A 19,315-nucleotide genomic window follows, 5' to 3' on the forward strand; every position below is an offset into this window, starting at 1 on the left:
GGATCCAAACTGCTCAAACGCCAATTTTTCATACAAAATGCAATTCTTGGGTTTTGTCAGTCCCATCCCTTGCAATCTGCTATTGTGCTGAGACTTTCACAAACAGACATTTTCTTTGCAAAGGCAGTGCTTATTTACCCCTGTTATGTTACATTCATCACAGCATTTTATAACTTTAATTTTGGTTACTGCTCCAATTAATTTACTAGTTACTGAAGAACTGGTTTCTCTGGTTTTGATCTCATGCACATCCCTTATGATATTTTTGAAAGACAGATGCAGCATTTACTGCCATCATGCTCTTTGGTACAGAAACTGATTTTAGTGCGTTCCTTCAGGTTTTTACCCTTCTTTTCTCACATACCTCAGAACTGCTACCCCAAATCTAGTCACAGAATTGTGTTAAACTTTATGAATGTTAACTATTAACTGTAAAAAGCAGACAAATTTCTCCCAGCTACCTTCCTGCATTTCTATTACAGACACATTTCGGTGGACATTTTAATTTTTACATGCTTCAGGGACCAAAGTGACAAATGGTTTTTTGATCGTTTTTGCTTTTTAGCTGGCTTAATCAGAACTAAGGGAAGACTGGCAAGGTGTGTGAGTCCTTAGCCATGCAGTTAGAGGGGTCTGCATGGAGAAAGAGGCTGCGGTAGAGCTGGCAGCAGGGCTGACGTGATTCAGCGAGTCTCTGGTGCCAAGACAGGGCTCGGCAGCAGGGAGGGCAAAAGTCTGGCGCGGACGTACGGTGCTTTTCAGGTAGGAAGTGCCCTGAGAGGAAAGGGTGGGCCGAGGGCAAGCAGCTGCTGAGAGTCAAGGCATTACAGATCAACGAGCAGGTATGGCTCACGCCACTGGTTCTCTGGAGGTGGCCAGGTGCTGGTGAAGGTGGGTCTACTCTAACTTTAATTTGCTTTTGCCAACAGCCGTGTAAACAGTATGTGTAATCGTAACACAAAGCAACTTGACGAGGGAGTTTTACTGCTGTGAAAACCCGAGGTGCCCCACGCCTTTTCAGACACCCAGGCAATACTTTACAAATACATCTAGTGTAAGGACCGGGTAGACTCCCAAAGCCCCCGACCACCCCCGGGTTACACTCTTAGGAATACTGAAGAAATTTCCCCAACATTTGTTGAAGCTTTACCTGATAAAGCTTGAGGACAGAGGCTGGTGTTTATGACCCTACAAGGTGCACGGCCACTGTCTTTTGCCGTGAGGCTCCCATGAGCCTGGGCTCAGCAGGTTTCACCTGCACTTGGTGCACGTTTGGCATTGCATCGTTCGGGATTTTAACACTTGTGTAATGGTATCTGGTACGTTGCTACTGTTCAGCTCTGATGTGTCAGGACAGTTCTGTGTGGAAAGAGGCTTTGAGGAAAACTGTTTAGGTGAGGAATGCTGTGTCCCCTCCACATCGTGTCAGGCTTTTGCCCCACAGCACAGTTCTCTAGCTCTCAATAAACCTCTGTCCTCCACCACCTCAGATTTTGGCAAAGCATGTCTTTGTTGTCACAATAGCGGTGGCTGTTCTCTCATCTCTACAAACACACACACACAGACACACAAGCTAAAGCTGAATTTTGTCTTTCTAGAAGGGAGCTAATGACAACTTCATCTTCACGGATGCTCAGCTTGCTGACCTTACCCTTGAAGGTGGGAGTACGAAAATGAAGGCAGTGGAAGATGAGCTTCTGGATGTTGTGCGTATTATATGTGTAGGCAGCACAAAACCTGGCTACCTGGACTTCAGAAGCCTAATCAGCCAAGTTTTGGAGCTGCAACCCATAACGTAATTTGATAGAAACACACCGTCCTCAAGCTTCTAACCTTTTCAGGTGCAACCATACCGAATCCCCCTGTGAACAGTAACCGGTATGTTGCCAGTGAACTCAAATTCCAGATGCCAACCACTTCTACACCAGCTGGGTGTACTCCGTTTCTACATCTGCAGGGCTAGTGGGCCTCCGCAGATGCAGACCTTTTGTCTGTGCTTTCCTTGGTTTTCCAGGCAGAGTTTGCCAGAGCAGAATCTGCTGTTCTCCTTGTCCCAATTCCTTATGCACAGACCTTTCATTCCAGGGGTGTACAAATCTCAGCTTTAATCCCTGATTAAACCTGGCAAAGTGACAGAGAAGAAAGAAATCTAAACTTAACTGGAATTTGCTGACTACTAAAAATTTTCATATATATATACATACACAAAATCTTAAAATTCTAAAAATTCTTTTGATATAAAGCACCAAAGAATTACTGAAATTCTCTTAGTCTGGCTTTTGCTCTTTCTCAAAGTCAGGACCTCAGAGCATGAAGATGAGTCCTTTCTGTCCGCTCTCTGCAGCCACTTCTGGAAGGTGTGATATTACTCTATTTGCTCAGGTGTTTTCTGTGCACAGTCAGGGACCACATGCTCTGGCCAGCAATGAGAACTAGTTTGCTACAGTTTTAAGCAAGGAAAATATAACAGGTGCAACCAAGTTTTTGAGAGCAAAAGCTGGGGAATGCTGTGACATGACCAAGTAAAAGCATCCCATTTGTCTTGTTGAAATGATCAAGTGAAAAAAAAAGCCAAAACCTTAGAACAAATGAAACTTCTTGCTTAGTTCCAGGTAAGGTAATTAAAAACAATGAGGTAATGGAAAAGAAAGGACAGATGTGGGCATTGATTACAAAAATGGCACGGGAAAAAAATCTATCATTACTTTTTCAGACATCCAAGATGTGGGAATCCGAGGCTCCATTTCCTCCTCCATCTGAAAATATTTGAACCCTTTCCTCTCACTAGAGAGAAAATGCTTAAATACCCATTGTTATAGAGAGAATAACCCCTGGGTGTTTTAGAAGGAGTTTATGCATGGTTTCAAATACCAGTTTCAGTGCATGTTTCAGGATCCCATATAGATAGGAAAGCTTCAGCTAGAGAGACCGAGAACACATAACTTATTTCAGAGCATTCAAACACACTGCTTGTGGAGAAAAGAGCAACACCTAGGCCTTCTAAGTTGTTAGCAAAAGCTCTTACTCCTGGAGAGACATGAAAAATAAACAAATGTGATTTCTTTTCCTTTTTGCAAATAAATGATTCATTACAAAAACCAGAACTCTCTTTTTGTGCTCAGCTATAGTGTCCTAATGCCTCTCCCCCCCGCCCTTTTTTATTTTATGTTAACTCTCTCTCTCTACTTGTTTGAATTAGGGAGGTTTTTTCCATATGAAATTTTTCCATAAGTTATTCAGAAATGAAGACAAAAATGAGCTCTTATGCCAAGCTGGATGTTGGCTAGTTGTGCAACTGTTTCCTTAAATACAGGTCATTTCTGGAAACACCAGACTTCTACCATTTCAAACCAGCTATACGGTTTCTCTTGGAATAAAGCAAAGTCTTCTGTCGTAAGTATTATCATTCACATGTAAACATGCACGATACTTTTGTAAAAGAAAAGCAATACGCATCTTTGTCACTTCATAAAGGACCCTATAAAAAGCAATGATAATATGAGGGCTGCCAGAAAGTCCCAAGCAAGTGAAATGTCACTGTTTATGGGTTCTGGGTGGTGATTACCAGGGTGGATATTCTCAGGCATGTCTGCTAGTTGTTGCTTGAAGCCTGGGCACTTTTACTCATTCATTGACTAAACACAGCGTGAGTCATTAACCTTTATATTTACACACACACATACATACACACACACGTACGTACACACACGCACATACTGCGACCAGCTGGGCTTCTAAAAACTTTTAAACTATAAACATTAATAATTAATTCTCTCTGGAAGCTACCCACGATATTTCCTTCTAAGTCTTTCATAACATCTCCTAAATACCTCCTCCTCACCTTTCTCATCAATGGGAATTGTTCTGCAGGCACACCCACCCGCCAGCACACACGCACGCTCGCACACACATACGCAAACGCACGCAGAGTAAACTGAAAACGGCAAATATGCCATTCAAGAAGGCTGTCATGGAAATAAATTTCCAGGGCACCGAGCAAGTCATTGTATACTAAAAAAACAAAGGGTTGCACTTCTACGTCAGCTGCGATGTCCCAGCTCTCTTTTCTCACTCAGACAAACAAAGACACACAAAAAGTGAGTAAGTCAGAGAAGAAAGTGAAATAACTTGTGAAATATTTGTCAACTCAACTCTTTCATTAGAGAAAATAATTAAACTAATTCTTTTAAAAAGTGGAAATACTTGTCTCGGGGAAAAAAATAAATGAACAGGCACCTGACCAGCTCTGATAAATGTCAGCTGAGGGCTTAGATCAAACATTAAACCTTCAAGTGTCTTGTTTCGCCTAAGGTGGTAATGCATATTCAGCACAGATTAGGAACCACAGATTTAAAGGTATTTGGATGCTTAACTCTCATGTTGTCAGGGACTCATATACTTTTAAAGTTGTTTTCAATTGAAATTAAAAGTCTATAAAATAACTTAAAAACACCGTATCTCACCCCGAAGAGTGTGTCCCTGCTAATTTTAGCATAATTTCATAAATGACTCCAGGGTAATTGGTCTTCCTGCCAATAGGAGCCATATAGCCTATCTGCACGATCAAGAGCCACGAAGTACACACCACGTACGCAGGAGATCCAAGGAGAAGAGGAACGCGAGGGCTGCTCCCAGGAGGAAGGAGCTTGTTTTGACCGAGGGTCTCATCGCTTCACGCCGGGATGCGAAAGGGACGGGACAGGCCAGTGCTGGCGTCTGCAGCTCCCTCCGCGCCCCAAGGGCTGCATTGCCCTCCGGCCTCAGCTCCTGCGGAACCTCAAGCATTTGGCGTTGTCCCGACACGGGTGTCTTCTCCAAACTGCTTATGAGCCGTGTGCGGTTGGCCACCTGCGTTGGGAAGGTGAGAGAAGCGGGGGGCCGAAAGAGAGGGAAGGTAAGTCTCCTCAGGCAGGCAGCTCATCCTAACTGCCTCCATTTAGTGTCCAGAGAGACTGGCCTTAGGAGGCTGTGGTTAGCCTCCATGAATAATTCCCTCTGTTTTATTAGCTTGAATTCCTCATTCTTTTTTAACTGGTAAATGTTTTAAAAGGAAGAAGACCACAGCTGCAGAGAGGAAAGCTGCACTGTGTTTTAGCCTTTGTAACTGATGGTGTAGGTTTATACTTGAGCATTAATAATTGCTGTTGTTTACTGTTTCTTTGCAAAATAGAGAAGACAACCCTTTCCTGTCTCACAGGAGCGCACTGGCACCTAATGAATTCCTGTGTTGTATTTTCAGCTGCAGGTTAAAATGTTGTGTATAATGGACAAACATTTTTCTGGAATTGTGAATGTTCTTATGGACCATTGTTCAAAGAGCACCCTAGGGCTGCTGTGGTGAATGAACAGACGCAGAAGGCGTAGATGTAGATGGAAGGAAACGGTCAGCTTTTCTTCTGCTAAAAGCAATGCTTCTTTTCTTCTTCTCTTTTACATATCCAGAGGTTATTGCGTGTATCTTTCTTTAATGGGTCACAATGGATAGAAACACTGTTGTAGATTCCAGTTTCTCCTCCCGAGCTGTATTTTCTCTAGTTACCATTCTCACAGTTAGCTGATAGATGGAAGGAAATACAGTTTCTTCTTACCCTGTCTAACATCTAGTCTGTGCATCACCATGGATTCACACCATACACCCACTATCTTTTTCACTTTTTATGTTAGGTAACTAGTTAAGTCTACTCTAAGCATTAGCTCAAGGGATCAGAGGGAACAGTGCTTATTTCTAAATAGGATTGAGGAATTTGACAGCCTTTAAGAACATCTGTAGCTGTGCTTCTGTCCCCTTCCCGACACACAAATTTGTGCTGCCTGTGATTGCCTGGAGGGACAGGAAAGCCTCCATGGCACACACCCAGTTCACATCTGGTCGGATAAGTTTCACTGCTTTCACTGTGTTGGCCACGGCAAGAGACATGAAGACTGATAGGCAATTTCTGTAATTGCATGTTTCTGTGGAACTATTAGCCAGCGAGTAGGGTTCCTGCTGTTACAAATATAACAGGGGGAAGAAGTGTGCTGTCAAAATGAATTAAACACAACTCTGGTTTAATTAGCAAAGTGGGACTGCACTGCAACTATCCAAGTCTTTTTACTGAGTATGCACTTTAAGTTGCACTATCTAAAATAGGAAAAGGCCCCTTCACTTGTGCAAATGAACATACAGGTCCCAGCTGAAAAGAGCAGAAGCAGGCTATCTCTGCCAGACTGCTCAGAGACTGTATTTTACTCGTCCTCACCTCCAGCCCACAAGAAGAGCAACAAAGATGCCCTGAGCGGGGATCTTACTGCCATTGGCCATGCTTAGTCCCAACACCTTGACCGCGGGAGCACAGAGCCTCTCCAGGGAGTCCCTTTGGTAGTGAGCCCCTCAGGGAGGGCACAGGCATTAGTGGCTGTTGGCAAAAAGTCCAGTCCTGGCATGGAAAAACTGGTTATGTATGTACCTGTGCAGACCTACCTTTGCCTACAGCCTGCCACAGCTGTTCCTTGGAAGAAAGACTCTGCCCATCACTGCCTTCTGTTTCTTACTTTACCTTGTGCCTAACCAAAGCTTTGGATTTTGTTCTTCATTAGGAATAAAGTAGTATCAAAGACAGAGTGCACACATCAAATGTTTATATAGGATCTTCCCGAAGACTTGAATTGACTGTATGGGAGTTATGGCAGGGGATAAGTTCTCTTCTAATAACTTATTCTGATATGCTCTGATTTTATAACATGGACAGTGTTTTGTACTGCACTCTAGCAGGCAGTACGTAATTCAAGGATAGTAAGCATGCATTTTTCTCCCCTTTTGCATCCATCAGCCTGCATTGCTATCATTATTCAAAAAGCTGAATAGTAAAATGTGCAAGATATATAAAGGCAGAAAAAATGAGAATATTCATTGATGGGATGATAGGGAGCTCCAGCTGACAAGGAAAAGGGTCTGATTAAATGAAACTTTGGTCATGTGAGCAATTCAGATTAAAATAAAATCAGCCCTTCCTTCTTTAGTTCACTACTTCATGGAGAGCAATTAAGGAGGCACAGTGTGCAAACATTCCTGAGTATCATCCATCACCTGGCTAATCTGCCTGCCAACCTGCCCAGCCATACCTTTCCACTAGCTGTTTCCTCTTTCTCTTCCTACCTGCCCTCTCTGCCCTAATTAGATCCCTTGTTTAGGGGAGTGGAAAGGGTGGAAGGAAGGAAAGCAGAAAAAATTTAATAAGAGAAGAAAATAAAGGAATAGTTTCCTTAGCAGAGTGCAGGTGTGTTAATTTACAGGTATGGTTGATGATGACTTTTCACAGCTGTCATTTTTTATCACCACCATCCCATGGTGATGATTAGGTTAACCCTAATGTTTCCATTTGAAGCAATGTCTTCCTGATTTTCTATTTTAGAACATCCTGATCCATTTTAGGACTCATTTTTCAGATGTACACAAGGGCAGGAAATTTTTTAGATCACTAATGGATCAGGAAAGAATACCATCAGCAGCATGAGAAACTAACTCTGTGGGTATTGGATGCAACTTTTCCTGAAGTATCTGATATTGGCTGCTGCCTGGAAATGAATGATTCATTTTAGTCTGACAGCTTTTTAAATCTTTCTGATTTCCCTGTGACATGGTATCTTCATGATTTGTTTTCCTCACCCTACCCCCAGCCAGGTTATCTGAGACAATAAGTAGGAAATGGTTAATCTTCAACTACAAATTCAAAAATACTCTCGCACCTGAAGCACGTTGGGTATGGTAAGGGGTCTGAAAGGAATCAGAGGAGGCTCAGATGCACAAAAGGTTATATTGCTGTACTCCCACACCTCAGAGAAGCATCTAGTTATGTAGAATATCCCTTTATAGACATGCTTACCTCCATTCCACAGACATCTGATAACATCCTACATTTTAGCATAGGAAATAACACAAGTGAGTGTTACAAACAATAGGAGAAAGAGAAGGGTGACAAGCATAACATTTCTAAGCAAATGACTTAATGTAGATAAACTGTAGGAATCCAAAACAAGTGAAGCTTAATTTCTTATTGACTAATTAATAACAGGAATCCCCACTGCCATTATAAGACAGTGGCTTCCCGCAGGGTTGTGGTAGAAGGTCCTAAGAAAAGGGCTCGGGGAGGAGCAGGTAGCTTCATGAGCTATACTGGGAATGTGTTCCTTATGCTGTTCAAAGTGGGAGAAGAAAACCAAGGACACCAAAGATGACCCTCACCAGCACAACAGGGCACTGACAACACAGAGTTTTTAAAATTGGATTTGCTTTGATTTCTCTCTCCTATGGCTCTGCCAATCAACCAGGACTGCCTGCGTGCCAGAAATTACTTCCCTGTGTTCCAGGTGGAGCCCCTGAGACTCGTTTGCCGCAGTGCAGTTGTGGCTGAACTCCTCTGGCAGCCTCCCGCAAGGCCCACGGCTGTCAAGGGACTCTTCACCCCACGTCCTGCTATTAATAGGGCAAAGAGGAGGCAGTATGCAGTATTATTTCTCGTCTGCCCTTCTGAACTCTGAACTGGCATTTACTCTTCCTTGTTTTGCAGAACATCACTCAGGCCTGGTTAATGCCTTCTTACTTTATCCAAATATCTGGCTATCTGGTTTCCTGTCACCCTTTTGTTAGCCCAAAGATTCTTCTAGCCTGTATAGAAATGGGACTCGATGATTGATTTAGGATTAAGCAGGTCTGATTGTAAATACCTTTTGTCAGGTGTTTCAGGAGGTTTTTGGTGCCTGATAGTCTGCAAAATCTCAGCAATGATTCATCTTGAAATGTTGGAGTATCTTGTTTCCAAAGAAATGCATCAAAAGAGCAAAACAAAACAAAAATCTCATATTGATTATAATCACACAATAAGTGTAAAAAGACATATAAAACTTGAATAGTTGTGCTTAACGGTTAAAGTAGATAAAACTCTTAATTTATGCTCCTGCTAATCCCTCCGGTTGTGAGGAACAAAGTTAGATGTGATCACACAGCTGAACCTCAGGCAAATGCCTTGTGATGATTCATTGATACTTATCCAACTGGAAGATTCAAAGTTGAGGAAATGCTAGACACCAATTTAGAAAGCTTTCATTTCATTTTTTTAATAATTATAATTCTATGTTAAAGCTTTGCTTTTAAAATATGTGTTATTATGTGCAAAAGTCTTGTACATTATCTCCTAAAGAGAGGAAACAGAATTGATTTAAACCACAGCCCTTTTTGACACTTTGGTGGAATAAAAAAAATCCAGTCCATTTTTTTCCACTTTGTTCAATTCCAAAAGTATTATTTAAGAAGAGAAATTAAAAAAGCACATAGATCCAATGGGATAAGTTTACTGTCCCAAATTACTTGGATTACTTCTGTTCAATCTTTTCAACACTATAGGACTTCTGGGAGGCATCTTCTCGGATTGTGTACTGCCAAATTAAAAAAAAAAGGCCCTCTACATGTAACGAAGAGGTAGGTTTGCCTTCAACCTTGGCCTTTTTGGACACAGTAGGAGGCATCCAGCTGCAGGGCAACATAGTGGGTTCAGGGGAGGCAGCCTACAAGTCATGTCCATATTACTGGCCTATAGATGCTTCCAAGTTGCCAGGTCCAGATACCAACCTTTAAATTGGGGTGGGTCAGATGCAAAAAAGCATCCCTATACCCAAATTCCCCAGAAGAGAAAGTGGGCGTGGAAACTAGAGCAGGGATCCTGTAGGTATTGCACCAATCTACAGCTTTGTCACATCTCAGCTACAAGGCAATGGCACCAATGTGAAAATCTTAGTTTGTTTCCCCCCACCCTCTGAAGGCTGAGAAGACAGTGTGAGCTAATGTCTACATCTACATGGACACTGTGGCTTGAAACAGCCCTCCCTTGGAGGAAACTAAAATGAAATCGCCACTTCAGAAATGCTCCAATGCTCCATGGAGACAAGGGGTTTTGAGCCAGGGCATGGGCCACATTGCCAGAAGGTTTTGCGTAAAGTATCTATGCTGTGAGGAGTCTCTTGACCCTTCCACAGATCCTACAACACCATAAAGCATCTCTCCTGACATGCAAAGGAACAAGTGTCATCTCTGCCTTTCTATTTATCAACTGCTATGCCTCAGCTGGTTTTGCAAATGACCCTTCATCTTCTACAGAGGCCTCTCCGGGTTTGTTACCTTTCACCTTGGTTACCAGCCCAACCTTGTCACTGTTTCCTTTTCCAACTTGCAATCTTTGTCTTGTTTGTCAAATTATCAGACACCTGCCCATTCTCCTAGAAGATTCACAGAGACTTGAGGAAATGTAAAACTGTGAGATGAACAAGCTGAAAACTACTTGGGCAGTTGAATAACACAGTGGCAGTATCAGCAGGTTGCTAGCAATGTTGCATGAAGAAGAGAAAGGCAGTTTTTCTGAGGAAAAGAATCACACTGTGGGGACAGGAGAAGATCTGTGTCCATTACAGACAGCTTTAAAAGTTCTGTTCCGCCACAAAGGCGGCTGTTTGTTTGGACCTCTGTAGCCCGGGGTCACAGTGCCACCAGGCCAGTATTGACGAGAGACCCTACCCCTAAACCCTGCAGAAGGCATGCGAGGGCATTCTGAGAGGCTCCTTCTTTGGGTACTCCCACCATGACCTGCAACACTTCCCCTCTGTCCAGGCTAATTCGAGCACGGGTAAGGGTACAGTTTCATACTCATGTCTCTAGGCTGGGAGGAGAAGGAGTGAACCTCTAGTAGCTGTATTACAGCTGTGTATTTAGAGCTGTGGTTTAGCATATTGCTGGTCTGACCACTTTTGCAAACTATTCTCCAAGGGTTATAAGCTGCCAGAGAATTTTTCCATGCAGGAACTGTCCACATCTGAAACCCTTCATCCAATCCCACCCAGCAGGACCATCTAGCTCAGTGCAGGCATCCAGGCAAGCTGGAAATGCAGCACACCATGGTGGTTCATCCCTCTTAGCCTTCTGCAGACTGATGCTCTTGCACGGTCCCTTCCCCTTCCTGTATGCACTGGATTATCACCTGAAGATGTAGTGATGGCACCATGCACAATAATGCTATTGCTCCCGTTCCCGCCCTCAGTCATGAGACTGAAAAATAGATGCTGAAAGGTGTCCCTGTATTTACAACACAAGGATGCTGCTGGATTAGCAGCTGGCTACCACTCCTCTCCATCTTTCTTCTACATTCTCACACCAGAAAAGAAGTTGCATGGTTCTGCAGCAGAACCATGGTTCTGGGACTCCAGCTTTAAGTCCCTCTTGCAAGGAACATGGGCAACTTGTGAGGCTGGAAGGGCTCAGTCTCTGTGAATCGAGCATTTGAGGCAAAAGCCTAGGCACAGAAGAGATGGGAGATTTTTTCCTGAAATTTGAAAAGAAGGAAGGGGGAGTAAGAGGGAGTTTTGTCTGACAGGGGAGGACAATCTTCCTGCTGAGGGGTCCCTTCCCACCGCTCACGGCCAGCCAGCTCTACTAGTCCAACACTTATCGATTGTGCCATCCCCCAAGCAGCTTCAGCTAACAGAGCCTTCAACAAGCTTCCCTCCTACCACTGTGCCTGCTGCCAGCTCCCCGCAGTGCCACATGCAAGCAAACCACCCTCAAGTCCCCCTTCTCCTGTCAGATCTTTGCTAAGCAGCAAAAAACACACCCACCCACGGCCCCTTTCACCTGAGCTGCGTGCATATTCTGGCTGCTACATCCCCCAGAGCAGCTACTCCAGGAAAGACCTGTGAGGGCAGGAGACTCACCTCATCCGAGGGTGGGGGTGGTTTCCTGAGAGTTACTGAGTCAAATCACATACTGAGATGCAGAAAAAGTCATAGGAGGCAGAAAGAGCTAGCAAAGACTTAGCTAGAGTAACCATGTTTGCTGAAAAGGGACAGTGTACTGAGCACTACCAGTGAGCAGCTGAAGCCCCCCTAGGGCTATAGAAATCTCCTGTAGCCTCTCCTGGAGGAAAAGGAAGACTAAGCAGACCTAAAAGACATTTCAGGATTTTTTTTTTTAAACTTTCTGATTTCCATGATGAAGTTTCATTTCTGGAAAAGATGGGGACATTTAAACATCTTGTCTCAGATGCTCTCCATCAATGAAGGAACAGATAGCATCCCCAGCATGCATGGCATCCTGGGTGTCTTGTGTGCAGAGTGCAACAGGTTGTGCACAGTTTTTCTGAAGAAACTGTTCCTCACAGTTTCAGTCCAAAATGCACTCTCCCACAGCCATGCAGGACACAGCAGGCACCCATAATTTGGAGGGGACTGGCATCAAGGCTGCTTTGCGTGGCCCTCCACCCTGCAGTGTGTTGGCCAAATGCACGTGACTTGCACATGCAGTAAGAAGGTCCCTGCAGTAAGGGAGCATTCCCATCCTTGGCAGTGTAGTCCTCATGGCAGACTCATGATCCAGTGATGCGTGGAGATGCAGCACCTCTACAGGGCCCGAGTGCCCTGAATGATGCTCGTTCGGATTGAAAAGATGGTGCCAGCACCCCACTGACTTCATGGCCAGAGCTGTGGAAGGCATGAGTGTCCTGAGTCTTTTTGGTGAACTCTGTCAAGGCATCTTGGCCTGCCTTGGGCCTGAACAAGTGGTGGTAGCCCTTGCAGTTTAGGTGATCGTAACCGCCGTGCACTGGGAAGTGAATGAGAAAGAAGGGCTCTGCCCCTCTCCCCCGTGACACACACAGTTCTGCAACCCCTGGATTGCAAAGGTCTCAACAATTTTGCTCATGTCACCTGTCTGCACTATATGTAGGAAGCAGGTGTGGAGCGTGGTCTTGGAGAGCTTCACTGCACCCTGTCTGTGGTGGATTTGCCCATCCCACACTGGTTAGCCACAGCCCAGGCTTTGAAGATTCTAAGGCTCCATAGGGCTACAGCTGCTATTCTGAATACAGATATCAGCTTGCAAAATTTCATGTCAGGATAGTGAGGTGCTCCACTGCAGTGGGAAGTTTCATACCCATTACCCGTCATCCCAAAGGTGATGCAGTCTCAGCTCAACACCGATCAAGCCTGGGCAAAGTAGTCAGAGCAGACAAAGAAATCTGGGAGCGCAAGTGTTCGCTCGCTCTGGCTGTCCTGCTGGGTACCGACCGCAGCCACAGGATTCCCTCCTTGCCTGCAGCACAGCGCAGCAGACACTGTGCAGGCTATGAGGAGGGAGGTGGATGGAGCTGCAGGTGGTGTCGTGCAGAGACAGCACGAACAGGAACAGAACTGATACTTTCCTGTGTTTGACCTTACACAGATAATAGCGGTGAGGAAACTGCTGTGAGCAGTGGCATGACTCCGCACGAGGCGGATGGACAGTGTGGCACTTCCCAGAGGAACCTGGGATTCAGGAAGAAAAGGTCTGAAGCACAGATTTCCTTTAGAAAGCTTTGAACCACATGTGCAGTGGGCACATTAAACCAGAACAAATCATATCCCAAGTAAACGGCAAACTGCCTGTAAAGGATGCAACACCAGAGTCTCAGCACTGACTGGTTCTGTCTACCAATCCAGTCTTACTACTGAAATTAATTTGCTAACATAGCCACAGCCTGGCTCTATTCCATTAGCACTATGGAGGGAGAAGGTCTATTTAAGCTTTTAGGTATACTTGTATGAGAACAGGTAGGTATAAACTGGCTATTCGTAAGTTGTATCTGGAGAACAGAAGGTTTCTAATCTTCAGCGCAGTGAGATCCTGGAACAGCTTTCCAGTAGGAGCTGCGGCAACAAACCGTAACTATTGTTGGTCGGAGCTAAACAGGCAAAGAGGGATAGCTAGAAGTTGTGACTAACAGCATGAGACTGAATTACGCAGCTCAGGCAGACTCCTTCAGGTCCACGGTGCCACGTGCAGCTGGGAAAATCCCAGGGTCCACTTTGGAGTCCTCCATCCTGGGCCGTGGAAATGGGGGTGCTTCAGGGAAGCAAGCAGACCCACCAGCCTTCGGCTGCCCTGGAAGACAGGCTCCAGGTCTTAGACAGCAGAACGAGCAGGAGGTTGTGGCAGCCTCTGGAAAAGGCTTGTGCGCTCTGAAGCTGAGGTGATGCGTGGGTGCCACAAAGTGTCACTGCGACTCTGTTCCCTCTGCTAGCTCGTGGTGTTGATAGACTACGAAGGGGAGAACAAAGCAGAAGCAGACAGCTCAGTTGTGTCTCTGTCTATAATCAGAATCTCTCAGTAGTTGACAGAAGTGCAGTTTCAAGAATGGAGTTTGACGAGTTGTTTGTGAAAGCAATTGTGTGATATAGTTTATTTTTAGTTCCCCCACATCAGTGGGAAAATCTTCCATTGATTCTAAGAGGTTTTAGTGCAATCCCAGCACAAATGTGTGCATTATGAAGGAAAACAAAGAGTAAACATCCTCAGATCTTTGTTTATTAGTTACGTTTACTTTTAAAAAATGTAATATCTGATTAAATTTATATAAATGATGCATATCTTTGCTGTGCATATTTTTAAGGCAAATAGTTCTCCATTTTCATTTATCTTCATTTCCTGAGGGTTGACAGAAGGAATTATATCCATACTAGGGTAGATTTTCATAACTTAGCAAGAATAACTAGCACGAATGTCTGAGGCTGCTGCCCTGCTTTGTACATTTTCAAGACAACGTTTAGTCTTCTCTTGGCCATACTATTTAAGATCATAGGACCTCTACCTGGCTTGTTTCAACACAGCTTCTTACAACCAGCATCTTAGTTATCTTCACTAATGAATGCACTTGACATCTGTCTAGATTCACTGAGTCAAAGACAAAGAAAGACCACTATATCATCTAATCATATCCAATCTTTTGTATATATGTGTATATAAATTGCAGAGATACTGCTTGACAGGAAACCTTCAAGTTATACTTCATTCTCTTTCATTTTATCTTTTTTGTCAATAGTCCATGCACTGCAGAACTAGCTCTGTTCACATGCGTGTTATTAGCATCCTTTCCAGTTTAAGCCTTTGGGTCTAATCTTGCAAAACCTTCCTACATAGTTCTTACTCAGAGCTATCTTATTTAAAAAATGAGAATATTTTCATTGGCAGGATTGGTCCAAAGATTTTAAATTAGTTAAGACAGTTTCCTGTTAATTAGAGAGGAAAGAGCTCCATCTAGCTGTTTTGGGTCCAAAGGTGGAGGCTGGCATGAATTTGTGCCAAAAGAACATAGAAATATTAACAGAAGGACAGAACATACCCGGTTCTGACATCTCATAACTCTATTTTGGAAAGAAACCACCTCTCCCCAGACACTTTATCAGTACTGCATTAATAGTAAAGCATTACCAGGACTAATAAACAAAGCCATTTTAAGAAGATATTTGGAGGCAAGGGGAATCTTTCCAACCACAAATGCACATAATTTGCTTTCTTTTTAAGACATAATTATCCCCAGAAGAAAATGTACAATGAATTGGAGCAAAACAGTCCACGGCTCATTTTGTTTGCCATCTTCTGTTGCATCACCTATTCTGCACTAATAAATAAACATCAACTGCACAGCGAATAGTTTTCAAATGATTCAGCAGAAGTTATTAATGATTCATTATTATTTCTATTGCAGCAGTGCCTGAAGGTCCCAGTGGGGAATTGAAACCCCACTGTACAAACAAATAAGGGCAGAGCTGGTCTGTTTGTATGGAGCCGTGACTGGAGTTCATGCACCCAAGCCCAGCCTAACTTTCAACTAGCAGGAGTGCTGGTGCTATGTAGCTATGGCAGCACAACTCTCAGCCTGGGTTACGCAAACCACCCGAGAAGCTGAATAAATAACTGGAAACAGCCTGCACTGGACTCTGTGCTGCCTCAGCTATTTGTCGGGCCATATCGAAGGTAGCTACTTCAAAGCATGTTCAGATCCATCTGTACAACTGGCAGTGCTCTCTCTGGCTGCAGTTGCTCAGACAGAAGATCACATTCATTCACTGGTCAACAGCTGGAGCAACTGAAGATGTTATGGGTCTCCTCTATTCTGTAGCTGCTTTTTCTTCTGCTGGTGGTCACCACCACTGTCACAGAAGAAATCAGGCAGAAAGCCATGTGCTTTGCCCTTTGGCATCTGAACGTGACTCCACTGCCATCAGCAGCTTAAGCGTAAACTGAAACAGCCAAGGTGTGGGCACACATTCTGCTCTGTTCGCCCTCTTGGGGTAAAACTTCGTGCAGGTGGTTAGTGGTGGTGGCATCCAAAGTTAGCCCAGTAGCCTACTCCTGCGCTCTTCTGCCAGAGACCTTCAATAACAGGGGAACGAAGCAGGAAAGCAGGAAAGAAGAATGGCTTTTACCAGAACAGCCTTTGGAAGCAAAGCCTGTATTGCAGGCAACAGAGAGTGTTGGTCTCAGAACTTGTAAGAAAACATTTGTGCAAATATTTTAACAATACTGTTGAATAAAGTCTACGTTGAGTTTATTAATGAATAAACTCTACTGAAGAATATAGCTCCGATTGGTCTGACAGAAGCAGTCCTTCCCTGCACCTTGTCAATAGCTATTGACCAACCTCAAAGAAAATAAATATACAGTTGTCATTATCAAAGTGTTCTAGAGTATTAAACACAGCATTCACTTTTTTTCCCCCCCCAGGTGTTTATACACACACAGATTGTTGTCATCAATGCAGCTGTCGTAGATAGTGAAAAAACAGAATACCTGTGAATGCAAGTGTTGCAGCACTGAGACATAGGAAAACACAGGCAGTACAAGGGGAAGTTCCTAATAGCACAAGGCGGCAGAGATGGCAAGGATTAGTCATCTGCTAACAAGAAACACTTTTAGAGAAAAGACTTTTCTAAGCTTCAACACAGTAAGATTCATTTCAGATTCGTGAAGGAGTTGAAGGATACAGCTGGAAGATGGTGAGTGATTGAGAGATGACTCCTCTCTTCTACAACACAAAGCAAACCTACAGAACTCAGCTACAGAAACTTCATGGGAGGACTCGCACAGTTCTAGTGACTTTGCTTATTTGCCTCTGAAAAAAATACAAGCAAGCTGATCAAGTCTTCAGCTGGTCCTCAGTGAACTTTAAGGGTATTACAAAAAATTCAGTTTGCCATGCAGCCTCCCCCTTTCCTAAAGAATTTAGATTAAACTTTGCTCCTAACACAACTATCTTATACTCCTCTTTAGCATATGAATTATCTATTTTCCCTTCTCACAATGAGTGGGAACCTTCCAAGATTGAGAACCATGCTACAAAAAGAGATAATAAAAAGTTGCTTAAACCATTAAGGAAGATGTTAAGAACTTTTAGGGCCTTCTATTTAATCACTCTGTAAGGAAATAGTATCTTCATTAGACTCTCTGTCCTGGCCACTTCTCCATCCAGTGGAAGTACAATGCAATCTGGTTTTGTGTAAGAGTGTTCATACCAAAATATCATAGACAGAGCTTTACATAAAGTTTTACATTAAGGAGTTTTCTCCTTCCTGAAGCAACTAAAGGATTGAAAATGTGCACAGGGATCACACAAATGATCTTGCTGTCTGTAACTACTTAGCAGCAACTAAAAACATCAGTGTGTTATCAACAATGTTCTCATACTAAATCCAAAATACAGCACTGTACCAGCTACTAGGAAGAAAATTAACTCTATCCCAGCTGAAACCAGGACACTGCCACTTTGGAAAAGTTCTGAAATTGCTAAGAAGCATTTGGTAGTTTATATGTGCATTCTCCCTCAGTGGTATTCATATGCTTAATGTGGGCCAGAAGAAATGGAATTTAAATCATAAAAGAAACATCCTGGCTTATATGAGGTGGGTTTCCATGGCATCTGGATGCCATAGGGATAAATTATATCCACTTTGGTGCTTTCTAATATACATTCAGAACAGCACCAGTGTTATTCTAGTTCCCATATATGTCCCATTTAAAGTGTGAAAGCAACCCTATGAAGAATGCTGCTACTGCTCCCCCCCGCAAAAAACTGCAGCGGGGAGGAGGCTGCTCATCGTACAAAACATGCCTGTACAACTCTTACAAGTCTCTTGCTACTTGCAATTTATATGCAAGTGAAGGGCTATGAAATTGTTTCAAGAAAAGGAGCTGGCTTTCCTGAGCTAAACCAGAGTTACTTCTCATTTCCTGAAGTCACGCACTCCTTGGCTGTGTTGCTGAAACGTTTTAGGCAATGCTGTATTTCTAGATAGTGTGGTTTGCTCTGGTAAATGTCTTTCTATTCTGACCAGTATACATGCAAAATAATGTCCTTCTTAATAACAGTATTACTAATTTCCCCGCCACACACCTTTTGCCATTTATTTCTAAGAAGTTCTATCTTGTCACCCAGTGTTTCCAGAACTGCTTTACAGATGGAAGGAACTATTTAAAAGAACCAGTGGACATACTTTTAACTATTTTGTTAAATTTCATTTAGATTAATGTGAGTAAATCTGTAAACTGTAAGTAAACCTGTAAACTGAGGACTTACAAAGTGGATCTAGCTTCCATTTTTATAGCTATTTCTAATACTCCAAACAAATTGTATTGATCTTCATTAACGTTATGCTGTATCTGGCAGGGATTTCAGCTTCTAGTCTGAATGAAATGCATCTTTACATGTATTTGCCTTTGAAAGCAGATAGCCAGCACAGAAAGATAGACCCTAGGTACAGTGTCTCCTGCAAAATTAGCAAAGTATCTTTATAAAATGAGCAATTACAAAGATCATGAAGAACAAGAGCAACTTTAAATCTGTAATTCAAGGATGATCAGGGTTGTGCTAAATTCTATGACAGTCCTAAATCTTGAAGAACTCTTGTAAAAAGCTTGGCTCTTTGGAATCCATTTTCATCTTCCATTGCGTTACTGATTTTTTATAAGGATACAAACCTTTATAGCCCTCTGCATCATCCAAACAGTTACATGTAAGTGCAATAAAATCTTCAGATGGGAGTATCCCTTTAAGATGGCATTATACCCACCCAAAAAGCGTGTTTAGTTTGAAGCGAGCCCTTTAGCTTTGTGGCAGCAATATAAGGTTCTTATGCCCAACGTGGATCACAGAGCAGATGGAGGTTGTGTGAGTCATGCTTATACACACCTGGGATTTTTAGAAGGTCCAGAAATGCAAGGTAGGACAAGAGATGTGGCAGATGGATGCAAAGTCTCAAAAAACCTGGAAGAAATTTTGGGGGTTATTTTAACCTTTTAGCAGTTATGGACTCAGGCTTATCAGCCTGCAATGTATTGAAAAACATGCCTACTTTTATGAGGTCCCTAACAAAATATCTGTGTAATACAAAGATTATCCCTGTCAAGAACACAGCTCCCCCCTCCACCCTTTTTTACGTAGTCTCAAAAAAGACACATCAGTTAACTAGGATATGAAGCCTTCAA

The sequence above is a fragment of the Buteo buteo genome, chromosome 25 (genome assembly GCF_964188355.1).
Source record: "Buteo buteo chromosome 25, bButBut1.hap1.1, whole genome shotgun sequence".
Taxonomy (NCBI): domain Eukaryota; kingdom Metazoa; phylum Chordata; class Aves; order Accipitriformes; family Accipitridae; genus Buteo; species Buteo buteo.